Here is a 10,400-nt window from a genome sequence, read left to right as displayed (position 1 = left end):
ACCTAGTACACACTAGTCTTATAAAGGGGCTGTAGACAGCTCAGCCATACTCAGTATCCTTCACTGATCAGCTAACCAGCATAGTGGGTGAGTCCAGTCTCTGCCTGAGTACATGGGAGTCAACCATAGCACATTCTCCAGTTGGTGTGGATGCCACAGAGAAAATATGGGTAAGCATCCTTGTCCCGTCCAGCAATCAGCCACCCAGCCAACTACTGGTCCTTCTATCCACCATACCTCTTCACCTACACTCATCACCTGCCCCTGTACCCATAAGTGCACACATGCATTCAGGCACGCATGCCCCCCCACACACCTTCCCTCATAATCCTACAGATGATGCAGAGAACAGATGCTGCTAGCCTATAAAGGTGTATTAGCATTTTCTGTTGAATTACAAAATTACCTTCTATAATCAGTCTCCACTTTTTAACAAAGACCATCAATCTAAGATTATTCTTGTTTATAAAATAAGTCTGGTATCATTTGATTTGACCAGATTGTGAGCATGTGTGCAGCAAGAATGGTAACTGGTAACTTGAGAGTTTTTGAATTTGCTAGGTGGGGAGTTAACCTATGGACTCTGAGGCTGGGAAATAAGCCAGGAAGTTACCACCAATGTACCCATGGGAGAGATGTGTGTGTGTGTGTGTGTGTGTGTGTGTGTGTGTGTGTGTGTGTCCCACATATTCCACCTCTCTATGTACACATACACACACACACACACACACACACACACACACATTTAGATACCCAAATATCCTAAAATTCCTTGGATTCCAAGAAGTGACATTTGTTATTCATGTACAAGCCAGGTTCTAGACTGATTCTCCCAAGAGGGCTCTATAAGCACTGGCTCTATGAAGTCACCCTTAGCTCCTTGGAATGCCTGGTCATATCTTATGCCATGTCCTCAAATGTGATAGTCCAGCCAGGCTTATATACAACCAGTGTTTCTAATCATGTCCTGTTACAGAGAGAGCTAATTCATACTGAATGTGTACCAGTAGCTGGCCCTCCTCCAATGGAAAGCATTTTGAATTGTGGACAGATCAGATACAAGGTGGATGTTTCATCAGCTAAATGGCAGTTGGTTCTGGATAGCTTGGTGCAAAAGGAAAAGGAGTTCTCCCAAAGCTGCAGCAACATAATGAACAATTCCAGTCACCACCCTTCATCACTCCGTTCAGTCTCATGCCATCACTCCTGGGTTTGCTTCTTCTGGAGTCAGTGGGGTTATGGATACAGTAGCTTCTCCCCTACCCATCCTGAAGTCCTGATTTGCTCTAGCGGCAGGGCTCATAGTTGCTTAAGGAAATCCACCAGAAGCCTGGACTCCAGAGAACCTACCACAGTTCTTCCCATGGGGCTCTCAGAAATTCCCTTTCTGAAAGTAGCTGGTGGCAATGCTTTTAGAGAAGACCCATAAGGCTGTTTTCCACATGGGACAGCAGAGTTAAGAGGAACATGGTCAAAGTTCTGATGGGAATTTACTCGATAGGAAGTCTGCTTACCTCAGTGGCATGGTGTTTGAAAACAATTTTCAAAGTTATGGCTCATGACATAATATTAGGCACATCACAAACAGCATGGCTAGCCACACATCTGAAGACCTTTATGCAACTTCCAAAATATTACCACAAATACCATTTACCCAGACACACACCACACAAGAAAAATGAAATATCCTTTTGTATTTGACAATATTTTTCGTGTAAGTTAATTTATTAGATACACTGTTGTCTTTGCTGCTTTGAGACAGGATCTGACAGTGTAGCTCAGACTGTCCTAAAACTCACTGTATAGTGCAGGCTAGCCTCAAACTCACAGCCATCCCCCCGCCTCAGCCTCTCAAGTGCTGGGATTACAGGCATGAACCACCAAGCCTGACTCCCAATTGTCTTTTAATGTCTTTTTTAACAAGGCGAAAGAAGAATATCCTTTGAAATCAATTTGATGTCAGTATTTCATTCAGAATTTGAAGTAGATAATCATCTATCACATACCAGGATTTATAGCAAATTAGAAAATTTGTAAGTACATTATCTCACATTTTTATGGGATATCCTGTTTCACAGTACAATTGCACTATGGTAAAAAAAAATAATGTGTTTGTGGACAGGTTCAATCCTTATGGCCTTCCCTTACTATATAAAAAAAGGACCCAAGGACATGTAAATATAAACTTGGACTTAGAATCTCATATGCCTCTGTAGTTTATCTTACTCAGAAGTGACCTAGGCTTTTAATGAAGATTGTTGCTTGGTTCTATTTAACATAGACCTAAAGTATCAAGTTACTAAGGAGATTTTGAAAACTATTTTAGCCAACCCACAACATAATTATTATTAGAAAGTCTATTCATAAAATGTTTATCCCACTTTCAGTCGGTACACATGTTCATAGTGGCTATGCTTTGATTGTTCATGCAAACTGTATAAGACATTAAACAGAGCTGTCCATTAATTTAGGTTGTGTCCCTGTTAGCTGTTTTTTTTAGTAACACATGCCTGTTAGGATATGTATATAATATGCATATTATATGCATATGTAATGAAAGAACAAAAAGAACATTAACTACAAAATATGTTTGTATCATACTTAATATATGGCTAGTTTTATAAAACCAATGATACTAAAATTGTCTCATTTACAAAAAGTTTGCCTAAATTACATGAACTTGAAAAACATTTAAATAAACTCATATATCTGAGAGGTTTAGGAATATTTAATTTATATAAGCACTTACAATCTCATGTTCCAAGACCCCCCCACTGGATTCCTGCAAAACATACATTATTTTTTCCTATCTTTGTAGGCTTATATCAAGTTTAGCTTGTAAAATGGTCACAGTAAGAGATTAGCAACAATAAGTAATAATAAAACAGAACAATCATGAATAAAAGTCAGGTGAATGCAATCTCTACTGTCAGCATACCTTATTGTATTGTGATGATGGAAGACTAACATACAACACCTACGTGGCGGGATGAACTGAGGTGAACAACACAGGTCCCTCAGTATGTGTTGTAACGTTAGGCTGATACTTACCTCCATTGACCCCCAGGTTGTCATTCTGTGTGGCGTGATGAAATCTCATGCCTTCCCTTTTGTCATGCCTAAGATGTGAGTCTTCTCTCATCCAGTGTATCCCATATGTGTGCTACCCACCCACCAGCTACTCAGTAGCCATCTCATTTACCAAATCAACTGTCACAGTATCACAGTGTTTGTGCTCAAATTACCTCCAAAACAGGATATATTTTAAAATTCAATGAATTGTTTCTTTCTGGAATTCTCCATTTGGCATTTTCGAATCCTAGTTGACTATCAATGGCTAGAACTGTGGAGAGTGAACTCACATGTCTGTGAGACATGTATATTTTATAACTAAGCCAGTTTGAATGCAGCTGTCTTAGAGGGTTTTATAAGTTAATTTAATAGTACCCCCTGGAGGGAAAGAGTGCCACGTACACATGATATAAACACATGAATACATAAACTGACACTATAGTTTTGCTTCTGAAGTCTCAACCATGAGTTGTGCAAACATAGCAATGTAAACTCCTTAGTTTGTACTCTATAGCGGGCCCTTGACTTCGCTCCATTTTCTGTTCATCAAAGTTGGTGTCTGACAGATGGAATGAGCTAAGGTCATATGCTTAGTACTCAATAGGAAGGCCATAGCTTGCTACCATTACTTCTGGAGGAGACTTTCAAGATTGTCTCTTACCCCGATTCACAGTTGCTTGTGGTTCCCTCAGGAAGGTCAAGAGTCTAAAGCTCAAGTCACTGAGAAGTTGAGAGGCTGAAGCCAGAGGGATGAAGCTGTGGGGTAAACAGAGATGGAGGAAGGAAGGGATTACAGGGGAACATATGGCCAGGCTGAGGGAGTCAAGGGGGGTGGAAAGGGTAACGGAGAGAAGACCTCCAAGAGCAGCCGTTGAACTTCAAAAGTTGCTTTATCTAATCATGCCAACAAAAAGGAAGAGGGTGGAGTTTGTGCTACTATGGTGGAGTTAGGGGGTAAGGTCAGCAGGACTGGGATGGGGTCAACTCAGAAACTTAACTACTGATGGTGGACGGAGCAGGGGTGGGGTCAACTCAGAAGCTCCCAAACAAAGAAGCCCTGAGCTCTATCTCCCTTGGGCCTCTCCCTCTAACCAGCCCCTGCAGTTTGTCCCTGACTCTAACACGGTTCCTGGATTCAGTGCCTCACAAAAGAGCCAGAAGCCCCTGCTCGAGAGTCAGGGAATAAATCTACAGAAAATAATAAAAAATATTTCCATACAGGAAGACCTGTTTCAAACAAGAACCTTTCAGCCAAAGGAGATTGGAACTCTAACTTAGCCTGGGAGAGTGTTCTCAGGAACTTAAGAATAAAAACACACCCCGAATGTGTCTCAGAGGACGGTCATCTAGAACTCTGTTGCATCAGGAGTGGGTATCTCTGGTCACTCCATCAAAGCAGAAATTTGGGGTGCTAGAGGTGAATCTGGGGATCAGAACTGAATGTGACTCTGTTCTGATAGTGTTTAAAAGAGCAATTACTCATGCAGTTGCCAAAATGACTAAGAAAAAATATATTGGGGGATGTCGCAGTAAGGGTAGTTCTGATGTTCTTGCTGTAGTTGAGCCAGGGCTGCAACAGAGGAGAGACTAGGCTCAGCTCTGAATGGTAGGACACAAGGGAGTGTGGGAGGGGTTGGGATGGCTGTGGTTAGAAAATCCTAAGAGACAGCATCAAATTCTTGCTGAACATACTTAGGGCTCTCCCAAAAGATGGGCAGAATGATTGCATATCAGGAGTAGGCAGACAGCATTCTCCCCAGACTTAGCAGGTTTTTGTTGAAATTTGCCTAGGCAGACCTAAGACTGACTTTTAGGACATAATCTAGTTAAGAAGGCTTGGAGGAGTGTGTCTAAAATTTGGCTAAGGATAGACTCTTCACACCCTGGAAATATTTATGTCCAAAGGGTCCCAGTAACCTAACTGGGCAATGGGAATTCACAGATGCAAGGACCCAGATAGGACAATTTAGACTTCACCGTGTCTACCCAAGGGAGTGTGGGTTAAGGCCAGAGAGCAACTGGACCTCTAGGGAACCCGTCTTACACACCAAATATTCATTTAATGTTAAGCAAATTCACAGCTTGTCTAGGTCAAAAGTTCTTTGTTCATTTTTTTCTTAATTTTCTATGTACAAGTGTCCCTTTTAAAAAATATTATCTTAAGAAGCACAGAGTTAAGCCTTCTCTGCTGGGGGAAGAGGTCTGGCAACAGGAACACTGGGCAGGGAGTCAGGCCTACTCCCAGGGTGACCTTGAAAAGTCATCTCCCCACCCTCCATCCCATTTCCTCCCTGTATATGGGCGTTATAATTCCTGCTCTCCTGGTGTCCCAGGGTGAGGATCAGCTGAGGTAAGAGGTTTCGCACTCTGGAAGGGGCTGAAAGCTGAATGGTCTACTGAGGTCTTAGTAGACACTCACATGTTTATTGCCCCTCTTCTGGAAGGTCAGCTCTGAGAGGTAACAATCTTAGAGGTTCATTGTCATTTTATAGCCAAAGCCTAGGTCCAGATAGGAAAGGGGACAGGCCAATATATGCCTGTAAAAGAAAGGGTAAGAGGAAGAAAGAAGGAGAATGAGGTGGAGAAAGAAGGGGAGCCCACCCACCCTCAGCTGATGCCCCCCTCTTCCTGCCATAGCCCCACCTTAGCCAGGATCTGACACAGCCTCCTCCTCCTCCCCTCTGCTACCAGCCTGCTCTGGTGGTGACAGGCCCAGCCCCACCCCAGCCAGACTTAGCTCAAGCTCCTGGTTGGCACCCTTTCCTCCTCCTGCCCTGTGTGCAATACAATCTAAGAGGAAGTCAGAGTTTGGGCAGAGGGCTAGGACACTGCTCTCCCTCCCTGCTTACCCACATAGCCAGCCAGGCTCAGAGCCTATCCTTGTCCCTGTGGCTTAGTCCCAACTCAACAGAGTCCTTACCTTCACTTCCCCAAGGGCAAACACCCCAGCATCTATGCTTAATCAGCACCTCCCCGCCAAGGTTTCCTGGCCCTAGACAAGCACCAGCTGGCCCAGGAACAAGAAGTGAGAGGAAGTCTCCAAAGACATTCAGCCCTTCCCTTGGGGGCCACAGTCCCTCACCCTCATCCTCCAACTCCCATAGGACAGAGCAGCTAATGGCCAGCCAGCCCCAGGGGTTCACTTCTCTGGATGATTGCTGGGTACTTGGAGGAATAGAGGAGCTTGGGGGAGCTTGGCAATGGCTGGGTTTGCTACTAAAACACAGTGACAGAAGAGTAGGTTGCATAGGCAGCTGGCAGATTCTGATAAACTGACCACACGCAGGGCTGTTGAAGTGGATGAGACTGTCTATGACAACAATGGCTTATTTCAAGTTGGCATTTAATACACTTGCGTGAGCTCTAGTGTAAATAGCATGGGATAACCTCAGAGACCACCAGAACTTCAGAGTCAAGGTCTTGTCTTGTTAGAGTAGAATCTGGGAAAGCTACCAAGAAAAAGGCTGGTAGGGCCAGGGTGAATCTTTGTGGGAAGGGCCATAGTCATCCTGTTGCTCCCATTCCTGGGATTTCTGTTTTCCACAAACTTTGGTTAAATGTTTGTTGTGCACATAACAAGTTCAAGGTGGGCTGTAGGCAAATGAAGACTGAAATGCAGTGTGGGGCTCTTCAGAGAGGGAGAATGGAGGTCAACCACCCATCTGCCACACATATTCACCTCTCTCTATGGGGGACCTCTGTGCAGTTTCCTAAGTTTTCTCTAACATGGAAAAAATGCCATATAGTTTTTTTTGGTTTATATGAGACAGGGTTTCTCTGTGGCTTTGAAGGCTGTCCTGGAACTAGCTCTTGTAGACTAAGCTGATCTGAAACTCACAAAGATCCTCCTGCCTCTGCCTCCTGAGTGCTGGGATTAAAGACTTGTGCACCACCGCCCAGCATAAATTTCTATTTTAAAAATTAATATGAATCCCACTGAGTGTTTTCCTTTTTTGATGTCAAAAGGCTCCTTTTTCTGCAATTCACTTTTTAATCCAGGCCTTGGTTTTCTCATTTGCAAAGGGATGCAGGTCCTCTTAGGGCTATTCTCAAAGATTATTGTAATGATCCAAGTAAGATACCATGTTTAGGACAGAGGATGTGACTCGGTGGTGGAGCAACTGTCTAGAATGCAGAGAGCCCTAGGTTTGATCTCTAGCACTGCCAAATAATAATAGTAACACTAACAATAATAATAAAGATAGCAAGGTTAGAACACTACTTAGAAGTTAAAGTGAACACATTCTGTCTGTGGGTATACCACTTGTCTCCACCATAAGTCTAGATCCTCAAAACCCATACACTGGAAGCAAGTGGCTCCTGGGAAGGCAATTGTCATGTCCTGAATCTATCTCCAGGAGAGCTCAGTCACCAAGCTTAAGTGGCTTGACAGCAGTGGGGTAGGCTAGCATTGCAGACGATCACCAAGTCTTGTATCAGGGATGTGATAATGCTTTCAGTCAGTCCTTCAGTACTCTCAAATTGTCCAGGACAAAAAGTCACACATCTAAACAAAGAGAAGTCAGGCCCTGCCACAGCCAGACCCAGAGTCTTGTAACCAGGATGCTTCCTATTTTTCATCCCCTTCCACTAGTTCTCTCAGGACAAGTAAGTCTGGATGTGGAACATCTGTGCTTGAAGCGGCATACTCAGCATCACATCCGTGGTCCTGCTCCTTTATAGAGGATGAGGCCAAGCATCTGGAGAGGCACATGCTATCATGAGGGCAAAGAACTACCTCAGGGGCACACAGCTTATCCATGGCAAAGCCTAGACCAGATCCAGTGCTGTGACCACCCCCCAAGCTGTGGAGTTCTCTCAAACAGCAGCTGTCACACACAGTAATCCTGTGCCTGCCACATGCCAGGCCTGAAAGATACCAGGTCCTGACCCTCAGGGAACCTCCATTCTAAAGGAGGGGCAGTAAAAGAATGCAATCAACAGAGTGTCCCATAATAAAGTGTATCAGTGACACGGTGCTTATATCAAAGACCTTGGACAGAGGACAGGCAGGAAGGGAGCTCCTGGTTTATCTGTGTGGTCTGGAAAGCCCTGCTGGAGGGAGTGACATTTCTGTGAGACCTGAGGTGGTGAAAGTCAAGGAAAGGAAATGTGAATGGCCTCCCTATGACAAGGGTATGGGGCAGGAGGGAGGCGGTTTGGACAGAGCAGGTAGGATTTCAGTGTGTCTCGTGGCCTTGATGCACAATCCAGAGAGCAATGCAAGTGTCCTGTACATGACCTAATTTTTGTATAGTCTGGAACCTCATACATGTGAGGACCAGATTCATGTTTCTATCAGATTCTGTGGACAGTCATGTGGCGTGGGGCTAAGGAGCCAGAAAGGTTTGGGTCAGAGAGATAGGCTAAAGGTCTCTAGAGAAGGCAGTGTGGGGGCTGGCAGGGTGGGGTGGAGGGCTGGAGATCCAAAGGGGCAGCTGAAAGAGATTTGCTATCTGTTGTGGAAATGGACTAGCTGGTGGGTGATTGACTATGGGCAAAGCGGGGGCCAAGGAAGACAAGGTTACAGCAAAGTTGATTCATCCCCAGTTTGAGTGACACTAGTTCCCTGTGACAAGGGCACTCTCCAGAGCTACAGCCAACTCCAACCTTCTGTGTAGTAATACCATCTGGGGTCAGTAAGAGACATTGCCCTCATGTTCAGCAGGTGGAGAAACGGAGGCACACACGGGCCAAGCCCAGTTCTATAGAGTACAAACAATATCCCTAGACAAAGATCTAGGGCTTGAACTTCAGGCCAGCACTTGAACACCAGAGCCATGAAGCCAAAAGTGTGCCAACCATTTTTATTATGTGTCATGCAGTGTGCCCTTGAGCAAGTCCAAGACCCCTTGGAGCCCCAGTGTCCTCATCAGTGTGATGGCACGGCAGTAGGGACTGCCTGGTGGTATTGATATGAGGACTGAATGGGAAGCAGACCCTTGACAAAAGCTCTTCCGCTTCTCCATGGGCACAGCTCAGGAACGTGTCTCGCTCCTATGTCTGCTCATGTGGACACTACCTGTTCACGTGTGTGGCCCAGACAAACAAGCTGTCTATGTTGCCACATCACAGTGACAAGCAGACGCTGTCTGGGTTTCCTGGAAGGACAGTAGCTCACTTGATCGTGGGGCTTCTACACGTCCTGCACCATGCTTGTGATTGAGGTAGGAGCCCTTGCGTCACTAGCATGTGAGGAGAGTCTGTGAATTCAGACTGCTTGCCAGTGCTATGGCTGACCTGACCCGGGAGGACAGGACAGGAGTGGAGGGTGGGGGACCAGCTGATGGAGGGCAGAAGGGAGCAAACAGGAGAGCTGGGTGAGTAAGAGGGAGGGGACCATGGAGAGCCGGAAGGAGGAAGGAACCAGCCTAGAAGGAAATGGGCAATCACAGGTCAAGAGTCTGCCCTGCCCAGAACCCCTTCTATGGGTGGTTTGGGAGGCTCCCTAGGCCCCTCTGCCTAGGCCCTCTCTGACTTGCTTTATTTATGTTCCTGTTCCCAGGAGGCAGCTGGCACAGAGCAAGGCTAAAGGGGTGGTGCTCCCCCCGCCTTTTTTTTTTTTTTTTGCCCAAAGCTATTTCAAAGGGAGTGTCCTAGCAGGGCACACACAGTGATTAAGGGGGAGGGAGGCATGACACCGACTGTCCACTACAGGACCCAGAGGGTAGACTGGACATTGGCTAGCTCTCCTCCTGCATCTTGGCTGTAAATTCAGTGTCCCTGGCACCACCCTCTGGCCTTCCCAGACACTCCTTTCAGAGCTGACTGGAGTCCTGTGAGGAAGGGTTGGTTGGTCTAGGCTGGGCCTCCCCTCTTTTACCCCTTCCCACATCGGCCTCCCTGTATCCCTTGCCCACACCATCTTTACATACCCCTGCTTCAGTTGACTTAAAAAAAAATGTTCCAGGGCTCCTCCGCTCTTCTCCAAAAAGCAGCCCCTACCCTGCACTGAAGGTGTGTCCGTGAACTGGCTTTACCCCATGGGCCCCCAGCTGGTGTTTGACCCACTAGCAGGACCCTCTGAGCCAGGCCAGCCATCTGCTTGCCCAGGACAGAACTCCACCTCCAGTCTTCACTCCCCAACATTCCTCCCACATGCTCTCCTCACAGCTGCATAAACTTCTGGCCTGCCTGTGCACATAAGCCTGCCTCCCAGCCGCCGTGGTCCCTTGGCACTCTGTAGAAGTCACACCCTGTCCCTTAGGGGGATGGTGTCTTGCTCACTTTGCCCCACACTCTCCCATCCCCCACCTGGTGCTTTATCTGCCCAAGAGTGGTCCCCACTGCACTCTCCCGAAAATCCTTTGGGTGCATACACAACAGGC

This window comes from Mesocricetus auratus, unplaced genomic scaffold (assembly GCF_017639785.1).
Source record: "Mesocricetus auratus isolate SY011 unplaced genomic scaffold, BCM_Maur_2.0 Super-Scaffold_6730, whole genome shotgun sequence".
Classification (NCBI taxonomy): Eukaryota; Metazoa; Chordata; class Mammalia; order Rodentia; family Cricetidae; genus Mesocricetus; species Mesocricetus auratus.
Note: the sequence above shows the minus strand (reverse complement) of the source record.